Source organism: Hevea brasiliensis, chromosome 15 (genome assembly GCF_030052815.1).
Source record: "Hevea brasiliensis isolate MT/VB/25A 57/8 chromosome 15, ASM3005281v1, whole genome shotgun sequence".
In the NCBI taxonomy this organism is placed as follows: Eukaryota; Viridiplantae; Streptophyta; class Magnoliopsida; order Malpighiales; family Euphorbiaceae; genus Hevea; species Hevea brasiliensis.
Genome location: NC_079507.1, coordinates 1,610,837 through 1,626,409, shown reverse-complemented (window position 1 = coordinate 1,626,409; position 15,573 = coordinate 1,610,837). Strand labels below are relative to the sequence as shown.

The 15,573-nt window shown below is 38.3% G+C and overlaps 1 long non-coding RNA gene across 1 annotated transcript; it reads right to left on the bottom strand.

Moving 5' to 3' along the window:
* Positions 1 to 7,285: 7,285 nt before the first annotated feature.
* LOC131174146 (uncharacterized) lies at positions 7,286 to 14,444 on the bottom strand. Its single transcript, XR_009144386.1, has 2 exons — positions 10,206 to 14,444; positions 7,286 to 7,534 (listed from the first exon to the last, which is right to left on the bottom strand). It is a non-coding gene; the product is annotated as an uncharacterized LOC131174146 (long non-coding RNA).
* Positions 14,445 to 15,573: the final 1,129 nt, after the last annotated feature.

Sequence of the window (15,573 nt, the reverse complement as noted above, 5' to 3'; positions counted from 1 at the left end):
CCAAACCAATCTTGTTAGGTATACTAGGGCATTTGATACTTTTGAATTCTTCAATTTTTGAATTTCAATTTTTGGTGTCACTATTCACTTCATTGGTCAACAAAAATGTTGACTTTTGGATAGAAAATAGGTACATGGTTTTAACACCCCCAATGTACCACATTTTGCATTCAAAACTTGTTGGAATTAATCACCAATACCATTTTTAAGCTTAGAACTAAGGGAGCAGAATTTTCAGTTTTTGTACCCTAACTTTACTGTTCCATTAGTGACTGTTACAGTAGGAATTTGAGGAAATGGTAAACATGAAAGTTGTTCCTTATTTTGTCTAGTTGAATTTCCTTTTTTGAATCACTCCATTTGGAGTTTTGTAGCTCCAGTTATGGTCTAAAAACCACAGCTGGCCGGATTGCAAAACTGCAGAATTGACCATATCTACAGCGATGAGCAATGGATCGCCACTGCCTTATTGGATAGGTTCTGGTCATAATTTTGGGTAGGGTTCTTCATGAAAGTTGTTTTTCTATATCTTAACTTGTTGCTGTAAAAATTTCAGGTCAATTGACCCATTCTACAATGAGTTATGGCCAAATGAACAATTACTGTTCATTTAGAATCTGCAGAATGACTAAATGAACAATTACTGTTCATTTAGTCATTCTGCAGATTCTGGTTGCAGGGTATCCGGATTGGGGCCAGTTTTTGGTCTACTTGCTTTGGTCTTTTGGGCATAGTTTCTTCAGAAAAATTGTGTCATTATGTGTCTAGTTTCATGTCCAATTGGCCAAATACCAATTGAACCAACACAGCCAAAGATATGGCAGTCCAAACAGGCTGGACTCACAGCCTCACCTGCTGTTGTCACTAGGCAGCCTACCAATTTGGTTTGTAACACTCTAGTTCACTTCAAATTATGGTCAACTTACCTCAAATGGTCACTAATTGACCATTAGAATGTTCACTCATCATTTCATAAGCCAAGTCCAAATTTCACTCCCAAAACCCTAATTTCCCATTATGATTCACACCACACACCTTAGTTAACACTTTCATTCCTTATATATGTATCTATATACACTTTAAACACCTTCTCTAATCCACTCTAAGCCCATCTAAACCATCAAAGTCATAACCCTCACTAGGCAGTCGAATTCCATGGTATACATACACATGAGTTTTAGTCCATTTAATTCACAATTTCATATTAATTTCAAGTCCCTAACATGGAATAAAAGAAATATATGCATAAATAAGCACTAACCTCTTGTAGGGCAGAATTTTCCAAACTTAAACTTCACTTTCTTCCCTTTTCTAGGCTGCCAAACACTTTCCCAAGAGGTATGGACAAGTTTTAATGAAAGGTGTCTAGGGTTTAGTAGTGAAACAAAGAGAGAAAGGGAGCTTTGGTTGAGAATCAATGGAGGGAGAGGGGAGAAGGGTTTCGGCTGGCTGAAGGAAAAGAAGAAGACCAGAATTTTTTTGGTCTATTTTGACTCTTTTAATTGTTTTAAGAATGCTTGTTAACTTGTGATTGGTTGGGAGTAAGATAATGACATCATGTGATGTCATTATCCCTAATTTTCTTTATTTTTCTTTTCTTTTCATCTCTACTCATTTTCAATTTAATTTTTAGTAATGTTTATTCATATTTTATGTCATAATAATTATTTACTCAACTGGACAAGTAGGCCAAAAATCGTCTCTGAAGGCGAAATGACCAAAATGCCCTCCGTTTGGCTTAACGGGTCCAAATTGTCTGTACCAATTAAAAAATTTTTCTAAATATTTTCTTAGCATTCTAATGCCATAGGAACCTCAATGACCCTTCTCTGGAGTCTCAAAAATTATTTTATGATTTTTCCCCCGGGTCTAGGGCTCCTAGTTGCGAGAACCGCAACTTTTCATTAGGTTACCCATCGTTAGGGCACCAGCTCGTTTAACTTGGTTGTATTTTATTTCTAATTTTTTTTTTCTAAATTTTTTTTATTAATATTTGAGTTAATTATAGTTCCTCACTTTAGTTTAAATATTTTTCCGGACGTTCTAGCTGTCCGGACCGACACTAGTCACCGGAACAGTAGAATGTACGGAGTTGCTACAGGGAGGGTGTTACAACTCTTCCCCTCTAATTTAAATTTCATCCTCAAAATTTACTTGATGCAAACAGTTGAGGGAACTGTTGCCTCATCCTTTCTTCACTTTCCCAAGTTGCCTCCTCGGTGTTGTGGTGCCTCCAAAGCACTTTCACCAGTGGAATCTGCTTATTTCTAAACTCTTTCACTTCCTGAGCCAGGATCCGTAGAGGTTCTTCTTCATATGTCAAATCCGGCTGTATTTCAATTTCTTCCCTGGAGATGACATGTGAAGGATCTGAGCGGTATCTTCTGAGCATGGACACGTGGAACACATTGTGGATCTTGTCTAGCTCTGGTGGTAAAGCTAGCCTATAGGCCACTGGACCCACACGTTCAATGACTTCATATGGGCCAATGAACCTAGGGCTCAACTTACCTTTTCTTCCAAATCTCAATACCTTCTTCCACGGTGACACCTTGAGGAACACTTTGTCGCCAACCACATATTCTATTTCCTTTCTCTTCAGGTCGGCATAAGATTTACATGCATGCGAGGCAACCTTCAGATTGGCTTTGATTAGTTTTACTTTCTCTTCAGTCTGTTTCACCAAGTCTGGGCCTACCAGTTTGTCTTCGCCCAATTCAGTCCAGCACACTAGAGTTCTACATTTCCTCTCATACAGTGCTTCATATGGGGCCATTTGGATACTAGCTTGGTAGCTATTGTTGTATGCAAATTCTGCCAGTGGGAGGTATCTATCCCAACTTCCCTCAAACTTAATGACACAACTCCTCAGCATATCCTCAAGGACCTTACATATATTTCACGTTATTATTATCATTTTAGTTCAATAGTTGTATCAATTCCATTGGTTTCAATTGTTTACCTGGATTACTCTTTCTGATTGCCCATCCGTCTGAGGATGGAAAGCTGTGCTGAAGTGGAGTTGTGCACCCAAGGACTCATGCAACTTCTTCCAAAATCTCAATGTAAACCTTGGGTCTCGATCAGATATGATGGAAAGTGGAATTCCATGTAGTCTAACTATCTCATTGATATACAATTCTGCTAACTTCTCCAGTGAGTAGTCAATCCCAACTGGCAGAAAGTGTGCTGACTTTGTCAATCTATTAACTATCACCCATACTACATCATGTTTCTTCTGGGTGAGAGGTAGACCACTTACAAAATCCATGGTGACCTGATCCCATTTCCATTCAGGTATGCGTATAGGCTGTAGCAATCCTGATGGAACTTGATGTTCTACCTTGACTTACTGACATGTCAAGCATTTAGTCATATAGTCAGCTATGTCCTTCTTCATATCAGGCCACTAATACTGAAGCTTCAGATCATGATACATCTTTGTACTTCCTGGATGCATAGCATATACACTGGTGTGTGCCTCTTTTAGAATACTGGCCTTCAATTCCCCATCATCTGGTACACACAGTCTTCCTTTGTAGTACAGACACCCATCTGCTTTCACCTCATAGTTAGTTGCTTTTCCCTCTGAGATTTTGCTCATAATAGCCATTAACTTTTCATCTGGCTTTTGCCCATCTAAAATCTGCTGTAGTAGGTTTGGCCTCACTTGCAACTCAGCCAAAATAGCTCCATCTCGAATCAAAGTTAGACGGGCATTCAATGATCTCAAAGCTGTGATGGATTTTCTGCTCAAAGCATCAGCAACTACGTTTGCCTTCCCAGGATGGTAGTCAATTACACAATTATAGTCCTTCAGGAACTCAATCCATCGTCTCTGTCTAAGGTTGAGCTCCTTCTGGGTTGGTAAGTATTTCAGGCTTTTGTGGTCCGTGTAAATGTAGCACTTTTCACCATACAAGTAATGCCTCCATATCTTCAGTGCGAAGATAATTGCTGCAAGCTCTAGATCATGGGTAGGGTAATTCTGTTTATGTGGCCTTAGCTGCCTGGAAGCATAAGCGACCACCTTCCCCTCTTGCATCAATACACACCCTAACCCATTATGAGAGGCATCACTGTAGACCACAAAGTCATTTCACGACCTTGTGTGCTGCTGGTGCCTCTGTCAACATAGCCTTCAACTTCTCAAAACTGGTCTGACACTTGTCATTCCAGTCAAATCTGACATTCTTGTGTAACAACTTGGTCATTGGAGCTGCTATTAAGGAAAATCCCTTCACAAATCTTCTATAATACCCAGCTAGCCCCAAGAAGCTTCTGACCTCAGTTGTATTCCTGAGAGGCTTCCATTCCATCACTGCTTCTATTTTCTTGGGATCCACCTTAATCCCATCAACTGACACTATGTGTCCAAGGAATGTAATCTCATTCAACCAGAAGTCACACTTAGACAACTTAGCATACAGCTTCTTTGCTCTCAGGGTTTGCAAAATAATTCTCAAATGTTCATCATGTTCTTCCCTAGTCTTGGAATACACAAAAATATCATCAGTAAAAACCACTATGAACCGATCTAAGTATGGATGGAAGATACGGTTCATAAGGTCCATGAATGCTGCTGGTGCATTTGTTAGGCCAAAGGGCATCACTAGGAACTCATAATGCCCATACCGGGTCCTGAATGCAGTCTTTGGCACATCTACATCCTTCACCCTCAACTGATGATACCCTGATCTAAGGTCAATCTTAGAAAATACTCCTGCTCCCTTCAACTGATCAAACAGATCATCAATTCTAGGCAACGGATATTTGTTCTTCACAGTCACTTTATTCAACTGCCGGTAATCAATGCAAAGCCTCAAAGTCCCATCCTTCTTCTTTACAAACAGCACTGGAGCTCCCCATGGTGACACACTGGGGCGTATGAACCCCTTATCAAGCAACTCTTGCAACTGAGTTTTTAACTCCCTCAATTCAGTGGGTGCCATCCTATAAGGAGCAATAGAAATGGGTGCTGTACTCGGCAGCGTCTCAATAGCAAATTCGACTTCCCTTTCTGGTGGCAAACCAGGCAATTCTTCAGGAAATACATCTGGAAAGTCTCTTACTGTGGGTATGTCACACAGATCTGGCTTAGCCTGCCTAGTATCCACCACATGTGCTAGATAGGCTTCACAGTCTTTTCTCATATTCTTCTTGCAACTGTGGCTGAGATGACATTGGACAAGAAATCTGTCCTTTCCCCCACAACTGTGATCTCATTACCCTCAGAAGTTTTCAAAGAAATTATCTTCAATTTGCAATCAACTATTGCCTGATGACGTGACAACCAGTCCATTCCTAAAATCACGTCAAACTCATGGAAAGGCAACTCAATCAGGTCTACCAAGAATTCATACCCCTGAATCCTTAACGGGCAACCCTTGTACACTTTGTTCACTACCACACTGTGGCCCAATGGATTAGTGACCAGAATGTCTTGGTCACTCACCCCTACTAGTATCCCCCTTTCTACGGGTAGATTGATGCAGATGTATGAATGAGTGGATCCTGGATCCACCAATGCATGCACAGGTGTATTGTAGAGGGAGAACGTACCCCTGATGACGTCTGGGGCATCTTGCTCCTCCTGGGCTCTAATGGCATAGGCTCGCGGGTGGTGCATTATCGGCCTCTCTGGCCGCTTAGATGCAGCCTCTGTGATTGTCCCATCTGCGTCAGTTTGCGATTTCCTACCCCTTTGTGATGCAGAGCAGTGCATGCGCTTGTGTTGGAGCAGCTGTAGTAGTTCTGCGTGGACAGTTCTTCAACTGATGCTCTGTTGACCCACACCTTAAGCAGGCACCAGTCACTCTCCAACACTCCCCCTTATGCCATTTCAAACAATGTGGACACGCAGAAGATACTGGGGCCGGTCCCCTGAACCCCATCCCTGGAGAGCTGCCCACCGATGGTGTGGACTGACCTCTCCTAGGGGTAAACTGTGGTCCAGGCCCCGAGGCGACCACGACCTTGTGGCTGACCTAAACTCTGTGCAGGTGGACCCTTGAACTTCTTCCCAAATGCAGGAGATGAACTAGACTGACCTGGGCCCCTCTTCTGTTGTCTCTCCCTTCTAGTCTGCTCACTTATTCTAACCTTTTCAACCTTTATTGCAGCTTCCACTAACTTGGTGAAGTCGGTGATTCCCAAGGCAGTGATCATGATCTTTATATTATCATTTAATCCTTCTTCAAATCTCTTACACCTTTCGGTCTCATTAGGGACTATCTCCCTTCCATAGCGGCTTAATCGGACAAATTCCTTTTCATACTCGGCCACTGACAGCTGTCTCTGCCTCAGATTAATGAACTCTCTTCTTCTCTCTTCCAGGTATACACTACCCACATATTTCTTCTTAAATTCGGAGAGGAAGAAGTCCCAAGTTATAACTTCTGCCTACACTTCACTGGATACTATATCCCACCATTCATATGCATCATCTTGCAACAGAGATACAACAGCCTCTAAATTTTGCTCTAGGGTGCAGTGGAGTTGTTTTAAAACTCTGCTCATTACATTCAACCAATTCTACCGCAATGAGAATCATCTTCTCTCTTGCCAAAGAAGTCCACCGCTCCAAACTTTCTCAATTTTTCAGTGTGATTTTGGTTGTGGAGGTGGTGGTCTTTAGTCTTGGCATTACCCTACCATTTGTTCAAGAATTCGGCCATTTCTTTGGAACATGGCTGTGGAGGCCGAAAGGTGCTCGCTTGAGTGGCGGAGCAGGTTCTCCCATACCCCAAGTCTCAGCTGCTGCAGGTGGAGCATGACTCTCCACTTCCTCCTCAACTGCTCTCTGTGATGTAGGGTCCATATCCTATTCAAACTAAGAAAGACAAACAGATCTGCATTAGTGTCACCTCGACTCTTACAAATGCAATGCATGGTATGGACTCAATCTAGGCCCAGAAACGCCTAAACTGTGCTCTGATACCACTAAATGTGACACCCCTTACCCGTCTACAGTATATCCGAGTAAGCTATGTCACACGGTGTACCGAAATACTCTATTTTATCTTAATTAATTTTTCATCATAATTTTTAACATAATTTGTGAAATATAATCTATTTAAGTCATTTGTTGAAATTTTAATTTATTTGAGGTTCCGAAAATTTTATAGAAAATCCGTGATCTGGCTAAAAATGGAGAAAACAGTTCTTCGGAACCTGTGAAAAACACTTCCAATAATCATATTCAATCCTCTCAAACTCCAATATCAAAATCTCAACATTTTTCAATTTCATTTCTCAATCATTCATCTCATGTGATAATCATGTATAAACCACAGATAAACATTCACTTTTCCATTCACAAACACAATTCTCATTATTTACATGAACATCAAAATACATTTCATAAGTTCAATTACATATGAGAAAATAAAAATTAGTTACAAAATATCAAAATGAAACCTAGTGTCCTACCAATGCACTGAAGATGGTGAGGTGACACGGACACTATGCAGAGCTGCAGGATGGACTCACCCAGTCTGTGGTCTACTGGGCTCTCGATCAGTATCTCCAGAACCTACAAGTGGCAAAAGCAACGCGCTAAGCAACAATGCTTAGTGGTGCAATAATAAAATAAAAGGAAATAACAGAAAATAAATATGTATTGAATGTATCGATGTTTTACTGGTTTTATACTTGTTATAATCATTTATTTCGTTAACTTTATCCACTTTCATTCTTTTGGTTGCCCAAGTAACCTATACTGAACGACTGGACTGGATAAACGGGTAAACTGGCACTGGGTATCTAGTACCTCGGGCCGTCACACCATCGGTCACATATGTATCTCCCGGTGTGCAACAGAGCAGCTAATAAGCTGTAATGACCATAGGCACAAGGCCAAATATCAACACAATGTCAGAATGGACAAAAGCTATGAAATCACAAAATGGCATAATGCCATGTGCAGTACTGCTAGCTGAACCCTATTGGCATGCCAAACTATCCAAACCAATCTTGTTAGGTATACTAGGGCATTTGATACTTTTGAATTCTTCAATTTTTGAATTTTAATTTTTGGTATCACTATTCACTTCATTGGTCAACAAAAATGTTGACTTTTGGATAGAAAATAGGTACATTGGTTTTAACACCCCCAATGTATCACATTTTGCATTCAAAACTTGTTGGAATTAATCACCAATACCATTTTTAAGCTTAGAACTAAGGGAGCAGAATTTTCAGTTTTTGTACCCTAATTTTACTGTTCTATTAGTGACTGTTACATTGGGAATTTGAGGAAATGGTAAACATGAAAGTTGTTCCTTATTTTGTCTAGTTGAATTTCCTTTTTTGAATCACTCCATTTGGAGTTTTGTAGCTCCAGTTATGGTCCAAGAACCACAGCTGGCCGGATTGCAAAACTGCAGAATTGACCATATCTACAGTGCAGTGAACAGTGACTGCCACTACCTTGTTGGATAGGTTCTGGTCATAATTTGGGGTATGGTTCTTCATGAAAGTTGTTTGTCTATATCTTAACTTGTTGCTGTAAAAATTTCAGGTCAATTGACCCATTCTACAATGAGTTATGGCCAAATGAACAATTACTGTTCATTTGGTCATTCTGCAGATTCTGGTTGCAGGGTATCCAGATTGGGGCCAGTTTTTGGTCCACTTGCTTTGGTCTTTTGGGCATGGTTTCTTCAGAAAAATTGTGCCATTATGTGTCTAGTTTCATGTCCAATTGGCTAAATACCAATTGAACCTACACAACCAAAGATATGGCAGTCCAAACAGGCTGGACTCATAGCCTCACCTGCTGTTGTCACTAGGCAGCCTACCAATTTGGTTTGTAACACTCTAGTTCACTTCAAATTATGGTCAACTTACGTCAAATGGTCACTAATTGACCATTAGAATGTTCACTCATCATTTCATAAGCCAAGTCCAAATTTCACTCCCAAAACCCTAATTTCCCATTATTATTCACACCACACACCTTAGTTAACACTTTCATTCCTTATATATATATATATATATATATATATATATATATATATATATATATATATATATACACTTTAAACACCCTCTCTAATCCACTCTAAGCCCATCTAAACCATCAAAGTCATAACCCTCACTAGGCAGCCGAATTCCATGGTATACATACACATGAGTTTTAGTCCATTTAATTCACAATTTCATATTAATTTCAAGTCCCTAACATGGAATAAAAGAAATATATGCATAAATAAGCACTAACCTCTTGTAGGGAAGAATTTTCCAAACTTAAACTTCACTTTCTTCCCTTTTCTAGGCTGCCAAACACTTTCTCAAGAGGTATGGACAAGTTTTAATGAAAGGTGTCTAGGGTTTAGTAGTGAAACAAAGAGAGAAAGGGAGCTTTGGTTGAGAATCAATGGAGGGAGAGGGGAGAAGGGTTTCGGCTAGCTGAAGGAGAAGAAGAAGACCAGAATTTTTTTGGTCTATTTTGACTCTTTTAAGTGTTTTAAGAATGCTTGTTAACTTGCGATTGGTTGGGAGTAAGATAATGACATCATGTGATGTCATTATCCCTAATTTTCTTTATTTTTCTTTTCTTTTCATCTCTACTCATTTTCAATTTAATTTTTAGTAATGTTTATTCATATTTTATGTCATAATAATTATTTACTCAACTGGACAAGTTGGCCAAAAATCGTCTCTGAAGGCGAAATGACCAAAATGCCCTCCGTTTGGCTTAACGGGTCCAAATTGTCTGTACCGATTAAAAATTTTTTCTAAATATTTTCTTGGAATTCTAATGCCATAGGAACCTCAATGACCCTTCTCTGGAGTCTCAAAAATTATTTTATGATTTTTCCCCCGGGTCTAGGGCTCCTAGTTGCGAGAACCGCAACTTTTCATTAGGTTACCCATCGTTAGGGCACCGACTCGTTTAACTTGGTTGTATTTTATTTCTAAATTTTTTTTCTAAATTTTTCTTATTAATATTTGAGTTAATTATAGTTCCTCACTTTAGTTTAAATATTTTTCCGGACATTCTATGGGGACCGACATGGCCACCGAACGATGAGAATGTCTGAAGTTCTTACTGAGGAGGGTGTTACAAAAATAGTCAACATTACCCATATTTCTTACGTTGAAATGTTGTTGCAGGGGTGCAATAAGAGAAGTGATAAAAGATGAACTAGTGCCAGTGAGCAAGATATCATCCATATATATCATACAATAAATCTTCATACCATTTTGTTGATAATGAAGAAGAGAACAATCTGCAGCAGAAGGTTGAAAACCAAGATCAACTAATACTTGCACTAATTTTTTGTGCCATTGATGGGGAGCCTAACGAAGTCCATAAAGTGATCTTTTGAGTCTACAAATATGGTGTGGCTTATTCGGATCCATAAAACCTGGAGGTTGCTCCATGAAGATGGTATCATCCAAGTCACCATTGAGGAATGCATTGGAGATGTCTAGTTGGGGAATCAGCTAATCATAAGATACAGCAAGAGAAAGGAGAATTCTTATTGTAGTTGGTTTAACAATAGGAGAGAAAGTATCGAGAAAATCAACACCTGGATGTTGGTGGAATCCCTTGGCAATTAAATGTGCCTTATAGCGATCAATGCTTCCATCTGGCTTCTCCTTGATGTGGAAGACCCACTTGCAATCGATAATATTATGAGCAAGGGAGCGAGGAACAAGCTCCCAAGTGCCATTTTGAAGGAGGGCATTTAATTCTTCTGTCATGGCTTCTCGCCAATTTTTTTTCTGGATGCCTCAAGGTAGGAGGTGGGAATAAGTGGATGGGAGGGCACAACAAAATAAGTTTTGGGTTTCAGAGAACCAGTTTGTGATCTTGTTGTCATGGGATGGGTACAGACAGCTAGGCATGGTTTTATTTATGGTTGAGGCAACGATGATGAAGGGTGATCCATTTGGGAAGAAGGAGAGGATAAATCACCAACTAGAGAGATCTCGTTGGGACTAGGATTCTGGTTTGTTGGTTAATGGCAAGGGATCAATGCATTGGTGTGTGTTTCTGTTGGTGGAGATAAGGTTATTGGTGGATGAGATATGGGTGACGAAAGATGGTTGTTAGTGCATGGATGAGGTAGAAGGTGGCATGGTTTTGGTGAGGCACGTGGAGGTGGGCCCAAAACTCCATTTTGGTGTGAAGCATAGGGAGTGGGTCCCAAAACTCCATCTTGATGTGGGATAGGAGAAGCATGAAGGGCAATTGGGACTTGCGGTGCTGATGGAGCTGGACTGGACACATGGACAGAATTACGAATGACCAAACTATCATCTTGCCATGAGAACGGGAAATCCTGTTCAGAAAAGTAAACATGGCGTGAGACAAATAATTTACCACTAAGAACATCCAAACAGAAGTACCCTTTATAAAGCTTACTATATCCCAAAAAAACACATCGACTAGAGCGAGGAGGTAACTTATTTTTAGCATAGGGACTAAGCCAAGGGTAGCACAAACAACCAAACACATGTAAGTCATTGTAGTTAAGTGTATTGCCAAATAAAAGTTCATATGGAGTAGTGATAGTATTGTGTGTTGAAGGTAATATATTAATTGCATAAACTGCACTATCAAAGGCAAAATTCCAGTATTTGGTAGGGACATTGGCATGAAACAACAAGGCATGACCTGTCTCAATGATATGGCAGTGTTTACATTCAGCACAACCATTTTGCTCAAGGGTATGCGGGCATGATATTCGTTGGGTAATACCATTATCTCTCAGATAGGAAGTTAAAGCTTGATACTCGCCCCCAAACATCTGAACAAATGAGTTCCAATGGATTATTAACCTTTACACTAGACTCAGGAAAAGGCAATTGTGCATTTTCCCTAAATGACAAGCATGACAAGGGAACTTAAACGAAGACACATAAGACAATTTAATTGAATGAAGAACTTTGCTAACAAAACAAGAATTAGCATGTCCGAGCCTAGCATGCCATGTGTTGAATTTGACAGTATTGACTTCTGGAGACACTAGTGGAAGAACTTGCAGAGGTATGTGGTACAAACCATCTTTACTCTAGCCTCGGAACAGAATCTTGTTCATGAGGATATCCTTCACAAGAAAATAATTAGGATAAAATGCAATAGAAACATTATTTTGTTTAGCAAAGGCATTCACAGAAATTAAATTGCGATGAATAACAGGGGAACATAAAGCATTTTGAAGAGAAAAAGAATGATGAGAAGAGCGAATGAGAGAGGAACCAGTGTGAGTTATAGGGATGGTATTACAATTTCCGATAACAATTTCATCATTGCCATGGTACGGAGCAGAATGAGTAAGATTTCTGACATTAGAGGTAAGATGATAGTTTGCACTAGAATCCAATGTCCAAGTCTGCTGTGGGGAGGACCGAGTGGCGGCAAAATTTATGGAAGGCTGGTGTTGGTTCAGATTGTTGGTGGAGTAGGAGGCGGTGCGTGGCGAAGGGCATTGGTGCGCAATATGGCCAGTTCCATTGCAATTGTGATAGGTGATGGCAGATGGATGGCGAGATTGAGAGAATTGATTGGTTGAACTGTTGCGTCCACGTCCTCGGCCTGATTTTCCTCCTCTAGTTTTATGAGCATAGTGGGCTATCGGTGGAACACTGTCAATGGATAAAGAATCCATTTTCAATTGAGCCTCCTCGCTAAGCAGTAAAGCATAAAGGTCATCATAGGTAATTGGGACATAGCAAGCCTTAATTGCTAGGGTAAAAGGATGATAAGATGAGTCAAGGCCCTCTAAAATATCATTCACAAGAGCATCTTCAGTGACACGACTTTGGAGCATAGAAAGCTTATCAGAAATGCTTTTAGCTCTTTCATACAATCATCAATGGACTCACTACCTTTCTTAAGGTATTTTAGTTGTTTTCTCAGTTGTAAAACTTGTGTTCTTGACCCAGCAAAGAATATGGCTGCCAACTTATGCCATACTTCTCGAGCAGTAGGTATACCAATTATTTGCGGCAGTAGTGTCTCAGAGATGGAGCAGTACAACTAGCTGAGAACGAGCTGGTCCTGCCTGAACCACAAGTCATAATTTGGATTGGGAGATTGTTAGCAGTGCGTTGGACTGGTGGGGTAGCATTAGCATCAATGTGGGAAGTAAGACTATAGCCATATAGAATGGGAAGGATTTGATTTTTCCAGAGTAAGTAGTTGGTGGAAGTATGTTTGATAGGGAGATATTGAGCAATATTTGGTGGAGAAGAAATGGTTGAAGTGGATAAAGAAGAGATTAAGGCATTAGATGTGACCATTTTTTTTTTCCAAGAAGAGCTGGAAGGCAAAGAAGGCTCTGATAGCATGAAGAAGCACAATGTTGCAGAACTGGTATTTACATTACTAAAAGGATTGCTTAAATACAGTAGGTTGTTATAGAGATAATATTAGCTTACATAAGATATACATGAGCTGGATATTGTTACAGATATAATGTTATCTTATACAGGATATACATGAGCTGGTAAATTAGATAAATATAACAGATTTATAATAACAGATATATGATTAACTCTATCAGTAACCACAAGGGTTTGAGTTTGTGCCTTAGGGAAGTGATTGTTCTTATGGGGAATGAAGAGGATGAGGGCCGTTTGGAGTGAGAAATTCTTAAGCTTAATTTTACAAAAGCACAACAACGATAAAGGGTGAACAACAGAGAGAGCGGGCTTTGAAGCAACATGGTTTTTAAGAGTGAGGTTGCCAAAAGTGATGTGCATGAAAGGGTAGGGTTGTGGTCAGGAACTTGCAGTCACCATCTGAATCGCAATCAGGTGGGGGCAATGACTGGGTACTACAGGTCTCACCTGTCGTATGAATCTGCATCTAAACCTAAATCCCCCCTGCTATCGGTCGAGGACTTGCTGTCACTGCTGTTATTGGATGTGGCCATTAAACAAAAGGATCGAATGGCTTGCGTAGGTCTGGGGGTTTATAACGCGGTGAAATAACAGAGATAAGGAGATGGGTCTAATGGATGAGATGAGGATTTTGATTTGAGTAAGTGGGTTGTCGCAAAGTTAGCTAAGATTGTGATTTGGAGTGTATTAAACTTTCTTTTTGGTTACCAAGAAAAGATTGGGAGTAGTGAAAATTTAGCATAATTAAAGATGATTATTGATAGAAAGATTTTTCATTTTTACGAAATCAAAATTAAAAGAGGCCAAATCATTGATTTTTAAAAAGTGAGGAATAAAGTATTAATTATGACATTATTTAAAATTAAAAAGTAATTTACCTAATAAAATATTTATGAACTGGGGATATATTATTAATACACGTGTTTGAACATTATCCTAGTAGGGTCCATTAACTCTCCAAGTGGGAAGGCCTACAAACAAGCACGTCCTATTCCATTTTATGATTTTTTCTTCATGGACCACTCCACGATTTTATCCGAAGGGACCAGACCCTCACAAACTTGTTTGTTTACTTCCCCCACAGAGTTGAGATATTTAGCCGTCTATTTAAAAATAAAAGGAAACACATTTCCTATATGATTAATTATCATTAGGATCACAATCGGTAGGATACAGTGAAAATAATTTATCCAAATTTTAATTAATTAATATTCTTAATATTTAAATTTATTATAGATTTAATTAAAATTTATTTTAAACTATTTAAATCTATTTCAATTTTATTATTATTATTTAAAAAATATCTAAATTTTTTAAATTTTATATATTTTAATTAAAAATTTATATAAAAATATATTTTTTAATAATAATTTATATTTTAAAAATTTAACAACTCTATAAAATATAAATTCTATTTATTTAAAATATAATATGTAAAATTTACAAATATTACAACTAAAAACATATTTTACATTTAATTAATTATTTAACTAAATAGTTTTGTTAACGGATACACCATGTAAAATTTGAACCCAATCCGAATCCATCACGAATATTAAATCTTAAACCCGTATCCATCTTAAACTCGATTATATATTACCAAACCCATCATATTAGAGTTAGAGTTAGATGAAGTCAAGTACACATAAATCTCTGACTCAATACCATTCCTAATTTTAGTTCAAATTTAAAAAAAAAAGCCTCTACAATCTAAACAATATTTTAATATCACTTATGACATAGCTAATATTTATTAATAAATAAATTTCATATTTTTAATTTTAAATTATTGAAAATTTTATTTTAATTAAATATTAATCATAAATTAATTCAATAAATCAAATTAAAATTAAAAACATGAATATAATAACTAACTAAAATAAAAAAAATATTAATTTAAAGTATAATCTCACATAAATATAACTAAAATATTATCTTTTGAAAAATTATATTATTTTATATTTTTAAGTAAAAAAAAATTCTTGTCGTCATCATTATTAATATTAATATTGTTTTCATAAAATTAATTTTACTCAATTTACACATATTAAAAACATGTATAGCCTTTTTCACACAAGACAATTGAATTGCGGACGTGCCAAGGACGCGTATGATCCCAATCGTGAATGTGGTCATATCGATCTAACTTCTAATCAAAATGATTGGCAAAAAATAAATGACTGAATTTTCTCTTAGATTCCCTAATTCCACTAG